The sequence below is a fragment of the Phacochoerus africanus genome, chromosome 3, assembly GCF_016906955.1.
Source record: "Phacochoerus africanus isolate WHEZ1 chromosome 3, ROS_Pafr_v1, whole genome shotgun sequence".
Classification (NCBI taxonomy): Eukaryota; Metazoa; Chordata; class Mammalia; order Artiodactyla; family Suidae; genus Phacochoerus; species Phacochoerus africanus.
In genome coordinates, this window is record NC_062546.1 from 131,459,288 (window position 1) to 131,474,847 (window position 15,560).

The 15,560-nt window shown below is 38.3% G+C and overlaps 1 protein-coding gene across 3 annotated transcripts in view; it reads left to right on the forward strand.

Annotated features, from left to right (window-relative positions):
* TANC1 (tetratricopeptide repeat, ankyrin repeat and coiled-coil containing 1) overlaps positions 1–15,560 on the forward strand; it is a 244,305-nt gene that overhangs the window by 80,376 nt on the left and 148,369 nt on the right. The window lies entirely within an intron of this gene.

Consider the following 15,560-nt stretch of genomic DNA (forward strand, 5'->3'; position numbering starts at 1 on the left):
TTAAAGTATAAATAAGTATGCTTCTTATGGAAACATCACTGTATTATAGTGAACTCTAATTCAAAAGATCTTGTAATGCCTTGTGGTAATATTGTAATATCTGTTGTTTCTATAAAAGAATAAGTGTACTTAAACTTTTTGGTTGTATGGAATCTAGACAAAAATTTCTATTTATTATTAATTTCCCCTAAAAGTCTACAAAATAGCAAAATCTTTAAAAGTAGAGATTTTACTTTAAAGTAGCTGATAAGGTTCCATTAGAAGCCTCTCATTAATGCCTGGCCAAGCAGCTACAAAGAAAAGAAGAAACCAGTTTTTAATGATAGAAACAGGAGACCATAGTTAGCTCTTAACCTTAGGAAATCAACTCCTAGCTTTGAATAATTAATTAGAATTGTAACTATGGAGAATTTTCAGTTCACATAATTTCTATCCAGGGGGGTATTCACCCACTGCTGGGTCAAGGCCAAAACATCCTTCTCGTTAGTTCTCTAAAAGCTCTCTTAAAAAAAAACAAACAAAAAATTTCCCCCCAATTTTGGCTCAACTGACACTCATCCTGGGAACTGTGTTATTTGCTTCTTTAGATGCCTTTGTAATTTCCCACATAAAGTTAGCTGTCTAACTAAAGCTGTCTGTTGGGCTAGAGCTGCCAGCTAGGAGGTTATTTTTCTCAGAGCTGGGATCTCCAAACCAAAACTCCTTCTTTAGTGATGGAATCTTTCATAACAGGCCCACCACCCTCTTTGACCTGTGCCAGACTCAGGTGGAATTACCGTACATTTATGATTTTCGGCACCCTGCCTTTTAGATGGGCCAGACACTGAACACTGCTTTGCCTTTGAAACTTTTCCAGTTGTAGAACATTTGATTTTGAGTTTATTTTCCCCTTTGGTCTTTAAGAGCAACTACTGTTTTTTTCTGAATCATTTCTTCATAATAATTCCCATACTATGGCTTTTCACTAATGCAAACCAACTTGAAAAAGCGATGGGAACATTTCTCATAAAACATCTGTATGGTGTATGCCTTTTTCCTCTTAACTAGAACCTGGTTGTATTTTGTTGAGGAACAAAGCAGATGGAATTTTAAAATCTTGATGACGTTATGTCACAGAATGATTGGAGAAAAGAGGAAAGTACCTGGTATTCGACTGTTCATATGTTGAGCTCTGTGCCAACTCTCATTATATAAGTAAATCACAGCTAAGTTTCTCTGTAAATTAAAGCTAGCTAATCTACTGAGACTGCTCTGAAAACTTGAATAGTAATATCTGCTGCAGTATGGAAAATTTTTGCTCTACTGTTTCCAATTAAAACCAATCTTTGTTGCAAAGACAAAGGAAAATTCATTTTTATGTACTTGAACTCACACTCACAGAAATTTAGAAAATATTTGTCTAAAATAATTGAGTTTAGCTTTTTATATCCTTTGTTTTGACAGACAATCTTAAACTACACTTTTTAAGACTACTTTCAGGGATCATTTCTACAGTTCATTTGAATTACACTTCTGTGTCGAACCTGTCTTATATTTTGGAAAATATAATCACTGAATTAAATTTAGTATCTTCAAAAGAAAACAAATACTCTTCAGAGGTATTGAAAAGTTTTTCTACCCTCGGTGCTTGTCTCTAAAAGAAAATGTCACTTTATTGGTAAAATTTTAGCAGGTAATGAAATTTAAGTTGTATGTGTATGAGGATATTTGAAGTATTATGTACAGTGAGAAATTAAATTGTTGAAAGTCATTGAATCATCTCTAAAAACAGCAAAATTCTTTTCTTTATAATTATGCTTTTGTTTTTACCTAGGAAGTGCTTATAGCTGAGCAAAATATTTTCTGGAGGGCTGGAGAATTCAGTATTAAGAACTTTAAAATGCTTTTTAGGAAAGTACATTTACCTTGTCCCCACTAGTCAGTCCACCAGTGCAAATGAGCCCTGTGTTTCTCCTGACCTTGAGTCAGGCCTGCGGGAGTAAAAATCAATATTAAACCATAAAGTGGGAAGGGCCAGATGAGGGCATCTATTTTTTTCTTTCCTGCTCTTATGTTAGGACCTTGATCTAAAACAAGTGAATGAGGTGTTAGCTTTATTTTGAAGCTCTCTAGAGAGGTTTTCAACCTTCTACCACATGTTTAAGTGACCTTTACTATCAGAAAACCTTTATGTCACTATCATTAAAGTCCCTAATTTAAAAATAATTACTGTACTCTAAGATTTGAGAGTGTTCTGTTATCAAACCTGACCTAAGAAGAGTTTAGAGTGGATACAAGAGCAGCAGAGGAAATTAATATATTTTCTGTACAGCACACTGTTTAGAAAATGAATAGGGAAAAAGTTCTATTTTATAACAGAAACTATAAATATCAACCTAAGAAGAAATGTACAAGCTTTCTGTTAAAGAAGATAATAAAATTTTGTTGAAGGACATAAAGGAAGACCTGAATAAATGGAAAGAAATACTTTAGTCCTGAATGGGCAGATTCATTGTTTTCAACCATCTAGCTCTTAAAAAATTATCTATACGTGTCATTTAATTCCTAATGAAATCCCAATTATTTTCTTTTTAAAGACTTATTTATTTTTTTTATTTTAGAACCAGTTTTGGATTCACAGACAGGAAGGTACAGAGATTTTCTGTATGCCCCATTCTTCCATGGAGGCTTCCAATGCATAGCCTCCCTATTATTAAAATTCTCCCATTAGGGAGGTGCATTTATTACAACTGATGAACCTACCTTGACACATTGTCATCACCCAAAGTCCATAGTTTACATTAGGGGTCACTCTTGGTGTTGGACATTCTGTGGGTTTGGCCAAATATGTAATGACATGTATGCACCATTAGTGTACCATACTGTGTATTTTCACTGCTCTAAAAATCCTGTTTTGTTTGGAACACAGTTGATTTTGAAATTTATCTGGAAGCAAAAATGCTTAAGAATAGCCAAGAGAAATTGAAAATGTGGGGCAGGTGCATCAAAATGGGTTCTGGCTGTAGGAGGGGCAAAATAAGTGTGTATTTGGACTTCTTAGCTTCTCTAGGGAAAGGTGGCCTTGACCTCCCGCCAAGTCGTACATGGTGGAGGATTCTCAGCCATAGACATTTGCAGGGTCCCGTCCACTTTAAAAGCTAACCCACACGGCTATCTAGTACAGCTCACCACAAAAGCTGCTGCTTGCATATGGTGAATACGTGGTTTGCACATGGTGAATACGTGGCTTAGCTGCTGCTTGCACATGGTGAATACGTGGACTCTTTTTTTCTACTGATCTCTGAGAAATGAAAATTTTATCTAACATCTGTGATGTAATCAAATATCACCATTGATTGTGTTTTTCTTTTTTTTCTTTTTTTTCTCTCTTATCCCTGGTGAGAGTGGCATCAATCTGGAAGTATTAGGCAGGCTAGACAGGTGAAGCCTCTGGCCCTCCTAGAAAGGGCTGATCCCTCCTCTCTGTTGTCCCTTCTCCTGCCCTTGGCCAGTCTGTTGCCCTATCCAGCTCTTCTGCTTGCTCTGTATTCATGTGGAAGTAGCTCCACATTGAGGCAGAAGAGCAAAGTTTGGTGATATGATACTGCCTCAATTAAAATATAGACTTTTTTTTTTAATAATGATTTTTATTTTTTCCATTATAGCTGGTTTACAGTGTTCTGTCAATTTTCTGCTGTACAGCAAGGTGACCCAGTTACACATATATGCATACATTTTTTTTTTAACCTCACATTATCATGCTTCATCATAAGTGACTAGATATAGTTCCCAGTGCTATACAGCAGGATTTCATTACTTATCCATTCCAAAGGCAATACTTTGTATCTATTAACCCCAAATTCCCAGTCCATCCCACTCCCTCCCCCTCCCACCTGGCAACCACAATATAGACTCGATAAAGGAAAGATGGTTTCATATGCCAAAATAATTGTTTATTAGTCTTTTCCTTTCAGTGTAATTACTTGTGTTCTTTCTTCAGCAGGGGGGCTTAGTTTGAAACAATTTAGTTTTTAAAAAATTTGACCTTCACCTTTTCATCATTAAAACTCAGCTAGTTGGCTATACTTATAATTAATGGTGTTAATTAAGGCATTGGATAGTCCCTAAACTTGAATGTGTGCTGAATCTGTTAGCTTTGCATCTAATCCTTCACTTTGAATTTGTAGTAAAAGTAAGCTGTTTGCCTCTCAAGTTTAAAAGCCATTGATTGATGTGATTGTTAAATGTGGTATTTTAAGCCATTCCAGGCTGCAGTCTGGTTTTCAGTGGTACCTTCTAAAAATGCCTCCATACAAATGATGCTTTGTTTTATCCAGAAAATATGAAGCTGCTTTTGATTATTCTCTGCTGCATGGCCTGTTTTTTGTGGTTGTGGGCTATTATTTAGGAATTTAGTGCAGTGACTGTTTTGCTGAACTATGGTATTTGGTATCACGCTGTTAACTGACTCTAAAAATGTTTCCCAAGCAACAAAACAAGCAGGAATAATTCGACCTAAAGGTAATTGCATTTCTCTTTACCAGAGGATTTAAATAAACTCTGCAGAATATTAGGACAGGTAAACATAGAATGGGACCAGGCTGGCTTTTAGTAGGAGTGGGAAAGCTATCATGTGGTTTGATTGGTCCCTTCATCAGTTTTTCCCTTTGTCCCTCACACGCTACAGAGTCTACAAAAGCACAGACTTTGGAATCGGAAGATATAAATTCAGATCCTACCTTGTTCACTTCCCTGTTTCCTTCAACTTGGACAAATTTCTTAACTTGGTTAAGCTACCTTACAGGGATGTCATCAGGGTTTAATAAGATAAACCTGTCCATAAAAGTGCCTAGCTTGACATCTGGCTCCTGCTGGCTGTTCAGTACAGATTTTCTTTCTTCAAAAAACTGTGGTACTTTAAAGAACAAACAAAACCACTCTAAAACATTTTGTGCTTTCCCTGTTGATCTCAGGCAAAAGAGTGATGTTCTAGAAGCTTCTTTCCATGACTTTCTCTCTCCAGATACTGATTCTGCCATTGACTTTGGACACTAATGGCTCTTCTGCTATCTTCAGCTTTTCTTCCACAGTAAAACTAGGGAAGCTCTGAGCCATTTGTCTGTTATATACTTTGGAAATAACTTATTTTACCTTTTAACCTATATCAAGTCACTTGCATTTTATCCTGAAAGCTTTTCCCCTGGCTAACAAAATTTCAGGAGTCAGCAAGCAGCTTTAAGAATAGATTTCTAAGTACAGTTTCTGAAGTTGCTGAGATGTTTGATTTCCGTATATCCATAGCAAAGGTCTTTATATGTGGAAAGCTCCACCACCCATCCTCTTTGTAGCTTTCCCATGTGTTTTAGGGAAATATAAAGGATGAATGAGAAGGATAGGCACAGATACTGAGCATTTATCCTCTGTGACGTCAGGCACTGTATGTAATAGACAGAGCTTGCCCATCCTGAACTGCCTGTTTCCTGTGAGAGCATGATTAGAGAACGATCTAGACTGAGGACAGGATGAAATCAAGACTCATCCTGGATCTTCCACTTTTCATGGCCAGTAGGACCTCTAGCAAGTCATAGCCTATTGAATCATCATAAAGGATATAGGAAAATTCTCAAAACAACAACGCTTTTTACTTGGGTCCCTTTTTCTATTTAATATGTATAAATGCAATAAAAAACTTAAGCGAAATAGAAAATAGCAGTTGAGTCCATGTTTTTGTCAAACTTAATTTTATTTCACAAATAGTTTTTTTCATAAAAGCCACTTCTCTTTAAAAAACAAAAACAAAAAACCCCCAAACAATGGTCTTATTGTCTACAGACCAAGTTTTCAGAGAGCTTAGTCATGTACAGCTTCTTAATTCTCATAAAAAACTACATATTTGAATTTTCATGGGACATATTTACCTAGGTTTTATATCTGTTCTACAGCAATGTAAAAAACTCGATTTGATATCATCTGCTGGCAAACTTAGTTCCTGAGGAGGGAGATAGTCTACCAAAGAGCTTAACCTAGATGGATTTTTCCATGGAGGATGATCTGAACAAATGATTCCCCCTAAGGGGATGAAGGCCTTGACCTTACACTTGCCCTCAAGTTGACGGATGGCCATCAGGGGTAACCACCTGGGTACCCCAGCCCTGGTGTAGAGCATCAAATTGAGCAACCCTCATTTCTGCCTGAAGTTACAGAGTTAGTAGGATCGGTGTTTCTCTACTCTTTCCTTCATACCTCCGTTTCCCATTGGTGGCAGGCAGGTTCAAACACTTCAGCCATCAATGGTGCCAATGTAGACTCAGAGATTTTTGTTTTATGTTCTGGTGACCACAGCACTATCATGGGCGTCAGGATGAAACAAGACTTTAGCAGCTGTTTTTTAATTCGTCACTCTCAAAAATCTGTGTCAGACAGTGGCCTATTTTGGAGGGAGTTTGGGAACATCATACTGCTATGTTTGGTATATGGTGACATTCTCTGTGCCTTGAGACTGTCACAGAACACAGACTACCCTGTAATAATGATATCTCTGATATAAGACAGGTACATAGGTGCCTATTATGGTTTCCACACTTGTCTGGGGTTTTTTGTAGAGCATGAAACTGGCTGGTAGCAGAAGTGAAGAGGATGCAAACGCCGGGTTGAGGGTAGAAGCCAGTCACCTGTGTACTGCTGACTTCCTGATGATCACACTCTCAGTTCTGTAAATCAAACAACTGGTGTGTTAATGCCTCATATCTTTGGGAGGGCTTGTTTGTTCCCTACCTCACTAACCCCCAAAGCAAGTTTTCTAGATAACTGTAGCGTTATGTAGAATACTTCTTTCCAAGTACCAGATACTAGAAATATTTTGACTTCTGATGGTACATTTTCTTGTCTTAGTTTGGGTGGCCATAACAAAATACCATAGGCTGAGTGGCTTAAACAACAGAAATAGGAGTTCCCATCGTGGCGCAGTGGTTAACGAATCCGACTAGGAACCATGAGGTTGCGGGTTCGGTCCATGCCCTTGCTCAGTGGGTTAACGATCCGGCGTTGCCGTGAGCTGTGGTGTAGGTCGCAGACGCGGCTTGGATCCCACGTTGCTGTGGCTCTGTGTAGGCCAGTGGCTACAGCTCCTATTAGACCCCTAGCCTGGGAACCTCCACATGCCACAGGAGCGGCCCAAGAAATGGCAAAAAAAACTAAACCAAAACAAAACAAAACAGAAATATATTTTCTCACAGTTCTGCAAGCTGGAAGTCTGGGCTCAGGGCACCATCATGACTGGGTTCTTGTTGAAGGTTCTCTTTCTGGCTTGGCTCTCTTATACCTGTGTCCTTACATGGCAAGAGAGCTGAACAGCAAGCTCCCCAGTGCCCCTTATTTGGATGCAAATCCCATCCTGAGGGCCCCACCCCTATGACCTCATTTAAACTTAATTTATCTCCCAAAGGCCCTTCCTCCACATACCTTCATGTTAGGGTTAAGATGTGAATTTGGGGGAACACAGTTCAACCCATAGCACTTGTCTTTATTGTTCTGATTATAAATGTAACACAATAGTTTATTGATTATAAAACACACCATTGGAGTTCCCGTCATGGCTCATTGGTAATGAACTTGACTAGTATCCATGAGGATACTAGCATCACTCAGTGGGTTAAGGATTCAGCGTTGCCCTGAGCTGTGGTGTAGGTCATAGATGTGGCTCAGATCCCATGTTTCTTTGGCTGTGGCTGTGGTATAGCCCAGCAGCTATAGCTCTGATTTGACCCCTAGCCTGGGAACTTTCATATGCCTCGGGTGCAGCCCTAAAAAAAGACAAAAAAAAAAAAAGTAAAAGAAACACCGTTATGTCTACCAAGGAAGAAAGAACTGTTGCCAGTTAAATTGACACACTTTATTACTTAAGATGGTTGTTGTACTTAAGGCTTCCTTTCTATAGAGAGTTATTTTTACCAACTTCAGTCTTTTTCATAAAATAGGAGGAAAATGAAATAAGCTTGCTAAGGTATTTCAGATTTATAGTCAGAGCCTGATTCTTGTAAATCATTTTCACCTAGTCGTCTCTATCCATATTTCTCCATACCACATCATCTTCACCATTAAGTAGCATCTTTGGAGTCCTTCAGTGTTTTCTCCAGGACTTCCTTCTAAGTGGCAGACATCCTTTCTACACGTTTGATGCTCTTCTTTCATGATCTCATGGGGAGCTTTTTAATGGAGGGCTTTCAGATAACATGCAGTGAACTGTAAGTAGTCTGTTGACTGAAACTTGGAAGAGGTTATGATTGTCTAGTCACTCTACCAGATGTGATCACATAAGTTTGCACACATTACAGCCATTCCCTGGCTGATAGCAGTTTTAAGAGCCATCAACTATTACATCCATTTTGGTTTTGGAAATGTTAAAGTGAGATTAAATATGGATCTTTGAATCAATAATATGCACTCATTGTAGAAAATTTGCAAAATACTGATAGAATATCCTGTTTTTTTTTGTCTAATCTTTTGTCTTTAACATCATTAGTCTTTGAAAAAAAAAATGCCTAATATTTTGTTGTACCAATATACCATGATTTTGTTTGGTGCATTTTGCTTACATATTTTTTTCTCATTCATTTTTAAAAAGCCCTCTGGAAAATATGGGTCTTTGTACGAATCTCTGATAATTTGAGTAAAATGTTTCTAGACAAGGAATTATTAGTGAAAGGAAGTGAACTTTTGAGAAGCTCATGGTACCACCCACCAGATTGTTTCCAGAAGTATTGTGTTGGTCTCCGCCTGTGTAAGCAGTGTGTGAATATGCCTGCTTGGATGACTCTTTCTAGTACTGGGTATTCATGGGCTTTAATAATCTTAGTCAGTTTTATAGGTTAAAACATGAATTTGTTTAATTAGCATTTCTTCGAGATAGAAAGACCTCTTTAAATATTTAGTGCCACTTTATAGCTCCTCTTCAATGATGGTCTTCTTATGTCCTTGTGCATTTTTTCTGTTGGGAATATGAGCTCTTTAATTTGGTTCTTCCCTTTTTCCTAGTGTGGCCCCTGGTCTGTATTGGTGAGGTTTCCTTACAAAGTCACTCGTAGGGGTAGTTTCAATGAAGTTGCTAGAAGTCAAATTGCCTGTGTTCTTGTATTGCTAAAATTTCATGTTTGTGCTGAGGCTAGAATCTGCTAGTCTGATTGGCTTATATTTAAGAAACTTAAGAAGATTATAGATTAAGAAAATTATAGAGAAACAAACAAAAAGATAAAACCAACTCACGTGAGTCATTAGGTTTTCCAAGGTACCTGATGACATTCTATCTCTGTAGACAGTCAAAAAGTTTTTAAGTGCTTCCTGCTCCCTGGATATGCTAAGAGCCTGTGAGTTCCTGAGAGCAGGCAGGGATGGTTCCAGGCAGGTAAGATCTCCTTAATAAACTGCTCTATTCTTGCGTGTAAAAAACGTTCTCCATGGCTCATATTATGTACAGAGATTCTTTTTTTCAAACTAAGATGAAGTAAATGAAATAAAATTTTTTAGATCTGGACTGCTCTTAGAAATTGAGTTCAGTGTCTTCAGTTTTCGAGTAATATTTGGAAAACATTAAATAACTACTCAAGGCCATATAGCTAGGTACAGCGAAGATGGGATCATGATGTAGTTTTTGATGCCAGACTAGTTCAGTTTCTGCTATGTCTGTGGCTAGTTCCCTTATTTTTATCTCTAGCACTGAGTAAGTATAAAGGAAAACACATCTCTGAGATAGAAGATGATAAATTCCTTCATAATTTCTCTCTCCAGGGATATTTGATTTTTCTTCTCTAGAAGTGTTTTTCGCCCTTTAGAAGGTTTATTTTTGGAGATGATAGTCTCAATGTAGATTCAGTAGCACTATAAGTTCTCTTTCTTTTGCTACATCTTAAAGCCCATTTTTGCTTTGTGTCCTTGAGATTGTTATAAACCCATCTTTTTTTTTTTTTGGAAAGCCATTCAAACACCATAAATGTAATATATAATGTACAACATATAATATTAAAAAAACTATACAGTGGTATTAAAAGTAAAGATACTCCCTCATTTCTCCTCTACTTCCCTTCTTAATCTCCAAAAGGAGTTAATGTTAAGGGTTTTTTATTTGATCCTTCTAGATATTTTCTATACCTTTTATGTGTATATGCATGCGTATGTGTACATATATAGATCCTTAAGAAAACTTATGCATACTTTTAGTGGGTTTTTTTTTTTTTTGTAAATTACCATGTCGATTGAATGTATTAGACACATTTTATTAGCACATACTAATATATAGGCTTTTAAAAAGTTGCTCAGGCTTACATTGGACAGATAGCCTGACTTATTTTATTCCCCTGTTGTTGGTTTTATCTTTATTATTGTCATCATTATAATCAATACTAGAGTAAATCTCCCTACGTGTAACTCCCTGTCCTTTCATAAAAATAGTTGATAAGTTTAGTCATTTATGATTTTCTTAAATTTTGTCAAATTACCCTTCAGAAAGGTGGCATTAAATTTACAGTTTCACCTTCAGTATATGAGAATGCTTGATTATAACCTGAACAGCATAGGTAATAATCAAACTATTTCATCTTTGCCAATATGATAGGCAAATGTAGTATCTCATTGTTTTAATTATGCAGGTCTTGAGAAGGAATTTAAACACATTTTTATATGTTTATTGACCATTTGAAACCACACTGCCTGGATTTGTATCCTGGCTCCACAGCTTGCTAGCTCTGTGAACTTGAGAAAATTATTGAACTTTTCTGTGCCTCGTGGGTAACTTATAAGGATTACACGAATTAATATTTATAAAGTACTTAAATCCATGCTGGCAGATAGTATGTGTTATATAAGTATTTGAAAAAAGTAAAAATTTTAAATTTCTTTCTCTGTTCTGCCTATTCATTTACCTATTTTTCTGTTGGATTCCATAGGTATTTTAGTATTTTGATAAGTGGTTGACCATTGATCATTTACTATCTAGCGTTCTAAGCAAGTCAAACATGTCATATTTAATTTTGAATTATAAAACCTAAAATTTTGAATTATAAAACCTAAAAAGATTCATCAAAGACTTCATGTTTGACAGGATTAAGGGAAGGATTTTGCTTTAAATCTGTAAGTTCAGTGTTGAAAACTGACTGAAAGGTTACAAGTCATTATGTTGGGGGGGTCGGCTTTCTTTCCCTGCTTTGCTTGAGAGTTTTGATGCTGCTAATCTGATTAAACCTCTTAGAGCTGCATCTTTAGCTCTGAGATTCTGAAGATTAGAGATTCTGGAGTTTTCCCCTTCTATCCATTAAATTGTTACCATGGTTATTGGGCTCTCTAGACAGTATCTCAGATCCCTTTTGATTTATGGAAGCAGCATCTTAAAGGTGAATAAGCACTCTGTTGATTTGGCTTCAGGAAACTTAGGTAAGAGTTCCAGTTTGAATGTACCTGTTTGTTCTCTTTGAACAAGTTGTTTCATTTTTTTGAACCTTAGTCTTCCCGCCTATAAAATGAAGGTAATAATCTCTGTGTTACAGAGTAATTTTGAGGGTCAAATGAAATGAAGATTTGTTTTTAAAACTTCAGGTATGATAATGATGATGTGGTGAATTTGTTTTATTGCATTTTACATTTACATAGTATCTGGTTTGGGGAAATGTCCATTAAGCAAAGAAATAAAATATACAGACATTTAAATTTATATCAGGAGTTTTTTTTTGATACGCAAATGCTGTAAGGGAGGTGTGAGATTTTTCTTCCTCAGAAAGAAACCAGGAAGTGAATCCCCCGGGATAAAATATGGCAGTACTAGTAAAAGTTGCTCTTTGAATGTTTACTGTGTAAATGCTTATAAACAGTAGCTCACTAGTAGAGGTTAAAGAGTAGCTTAAGTGGCAGAGCCAGGATTTGAATCCAGTTTGTCTCTATCTCCAAAACCTTAAGCTCAGGGAAGTATAGCAGCCAGTTTGCTTTAGGTTCAAGTCTCAGGTCAAGTTGCTTTACCTGAGTGTTTGCATGTCTGCATCTGTAAAATGCAGATGATAACAGCAGCTCTGAGGATTGTCGGTTGTCTCTCCTGAGGATTCAGTGAGTTAAAGTGCTTAGGACAGTGCTTAGACTGCGGTAAGCATTTTATGGATGCTTCCGCTTATTGTAATAAATGGTGATTTCTATACCCTTCTAGCTTCCTTGCTTCTCCCCTCTTGACTGCTTCTTTAGGCTTTAGTAAGTGGTGGCGTCTGAGATATATTTTTCTCCTTCGTTCACTTGTCTGTGCAGCAGACATGGCCTTGGCCATTCCATCTGGGGTAGGAGGAGAGAGCCATGTGGTAGCCTGGCCCTAGCAGAGTGCTGTGGGATAGTTCTACAAACCATCTGGGAGGGCATGTGTTTGCTGGGAGGGAGGAGGGGGAGGAACATGCAGCCCGAGTGTAGGGATCTGCCACCAGCATCCGGCGATGAGAAGCTATGTGCACTCAGAGGGGCAGTATGTGTGAAATTCAGTACTCACTTTGGCTTTATAAGAGCAGCGATTTCTAAACCTGGCCAGTTCATCGAAGGCATTTGTGACTCAGTCTTCCAGCAGACCTATGGAATCACTTGCCAGCAGTGGGGCCCAAGCTTCTTATAATGTTTTTTGAATAGTTTTGAATGGTCAACTGGCTTTGGGAGCCACTGACATGCCATTTCTTCCTGTATCTGCGCAGGTCCAGCCCCAGCCAGCCATGGCACAGGTGTGAGCATGTGACTTTGAACACTCTTAGGAGAAGGAGCTCCTGCTTTATCTAGTTGACTCTGCTCTTGGCATCCCTATAAAGATGAATTTGACCTGGCCCAGGAATTTCCACATGCCCTGGGTGTGGCCATAAAAAAAGATGAATTTAAAATATAGAAGCAGATGAGTGGAAGGATTCCATTACAGAAATAACAAGCGACAGGATTTGATCAAAGTGACTTGGTATAGTTTATTTGGTTCTTGTGTTTATGCTGATTCCTCATCAACACTTGCTTCTTCTCACACTTGTAAGTTAGTTACACAAAAAGTAGTATCTATTGAATATAATTTTGATGTTTATATGCAGCTTTAAAGAAATTGTTGGAGGGCTATTTTCCCAGAGTGATAGTCAGTGAATGAATGAAGTGAGTAATGCACATTCCATTTCATGTTTGAAAAATCATGATTAGAGTGGAATGTTAATATGGTTAGCTGTGGTGAGACAATATTGACATTGTTGCTAAGATATTTTACCAGACATGTCATTGAGGCTGCTGCTTGGAAAACTGAGCAGTGTTTTTTTTTTTTTTCCAATGGTGGTAATGATGGAACAGGAATATAGCAAATAAAATGACTGAGGCAGAGAATAAAAATTAAATGAGAATGAAAAGTCATCTCATTCTCTCCCCTTTCTCCCTGCCCCCCAGTACAAGGCTGAAAAGGATCTTGATAAATGGCCACATGAACACAATTGATTTAGTCTGCTCCTTTCTAGAATGTGTACTGAATTGGTTGTATTGCATTCTTAATCTGCTTGTGGGGAAGAAACTTTAAATGCTGCCTGGAAACTTTGAGGCATTTCCCCCCCAAATATTTATAGATCTCATTTTCCTTGTAAGGAGCTGAAGGAAGATGAATGGTCCTGCTCTCTTGCCCTCTCCCTTCTCTTGTAATGAGGTCTGTTGGCAGAGGGCTTTGTTGACGGGAGGGCGAGTGTTTGGATCTGAGGAGTTCGTGGGGGGGGGTGGTGTACTGGTTATGGTATTGTTCTAAAAGTCTCTTTCCCTCCGCTTATTTTTCCGCCCCCAAAATGTCAGCATGTCCAGTGTGCCAAAACATTCCTGATGATTATCATCCAGAGAAACATGGCTTGCTAAGTTATCTGTGGAGGAGAGTCAGGATTTTCTAAGCACCGAACAGCACTCTGGGCCGGATATGCGCCTTGGTCAGGGGATCCACATGGTGTGGTAAGCAGGCCTGGGTGATGCCATGGTTGAGAATTCTGACGGTGGGCTCAGACCACCTGGATTCACATCTGGATCTGCCACTTATGGCAACTTACATGGTCTCCCTAAAGCTTTGTTTCCTCATCTGTAATAAGGTGGCAATGGCAGCATCACTTACTTCCATTGGAATAGGACAAATAAATTAGCTAATGGATGGAAAGTGCTTAGCAGGGGGTCTGGTATACCAATAGGGTCTTTTTTTTTTTTTTTTAACTCAAAGAATTTTATTACATTTATAGTTGTACAATGATCATCACAACTTGATTTTATAGCATTTCCATCCCAAACCCCCAAGTAAGGTCTTAACAACTAGTTCCTCGTTGTTAGGGCAGTTACATTTGATCAGTGTACACATGGAGTTAAAACAGAAAACTCATCATAAATCCTGCCATGTCACCTGGGTACTTATTTAATGTGAAGCTCAAGAGTAAGTAAGTGGCTCCAGCAGTTAGAGTGAGGCCAGGTGTGTAACTGAGGTGGCGAAGGGCTTTGGAGTTGGATGACCAGCAAATGGTTGAAGCCCTCAGGGGTGCCTCAGGCACAGTTCCAGGGCACCATTGCATAGCTGAGATGTGCAGCATGGTTGTCTTACCCTCATCATTCCTCAATCACACCCCTACCAGGAAAGAAAGTTCTGTATGAAAAGTGGAGTTCTCTGTGTCCTTATAAATAAGGGGCTGTGGTCAGCTTGCTGTCTTTTTAGTGCACTGCTGAGAGGAGGATGAATTGGTTGGAGATTAGAAGTTAAGAACAGAAAAGTGTAGACAGAATCTTAAGCAATGTGGCGGGGGTGGGTGGGGGGTGTTGTGATCCTCCTTGCTGTTGAAAATCCCTGTGTAAGTCCACCCTCCATGTATGTGGCTCCTCTGTATCTGCAGTGCCACATCGGTGGATTCAACCAACTGCAAATTGTATAGTACTGTAGTTTTACTATTGAGAAAAAAAAAATCTCTGTAGAGTGGACCCACACTGTTCCAACCCATGTTGTTCAAATGTCAACGTATAGGGTAAGGGACTGGATCTTGGACCACATGGTGTCTGTCATAGGAAGCCAGTCCAGAACTTCACTGCGAGAACAATCAATAAGGAAGGCCATCCCCCATCAGCAAGAGCTGGGAAAAAGCTGACAGTGGACAGTTAGGGCTGGGTGGAGGTGGGCACATCTGAGCCAGGTAGATTAAAAAGAAAACCAGTGGGCATAGGTAGAGGAGCCTGGATAAAGGAAATGTGAGCCCTCCTTCCTGGGGAAAGGGAGTCATGAGGACAGGAACTTGACAAGTATCCAGTGGAGGAGCTTGCACAGAAGCCATTGGAAATAAAAGGAGATGGATACCAATTTATGTTTCATACAAATGTTTAATGGAAAGTCTGTTTTCTCTTATAAAACATTCTCATTATAAAAATGTCAGAACATACGTCAACCTTAAAATGTAAAAGGAAGGGGAAAAAACCATCAATATTTCCTACCCTTTGAGGAGTAACCACCATCAACATTTTGTTGAATTTCCTTCTAGTTTTCTATGGCGTGTATTATTTTCCCACTATCATCGTATGGCATGTACAAAATTACATACACCAGCTTA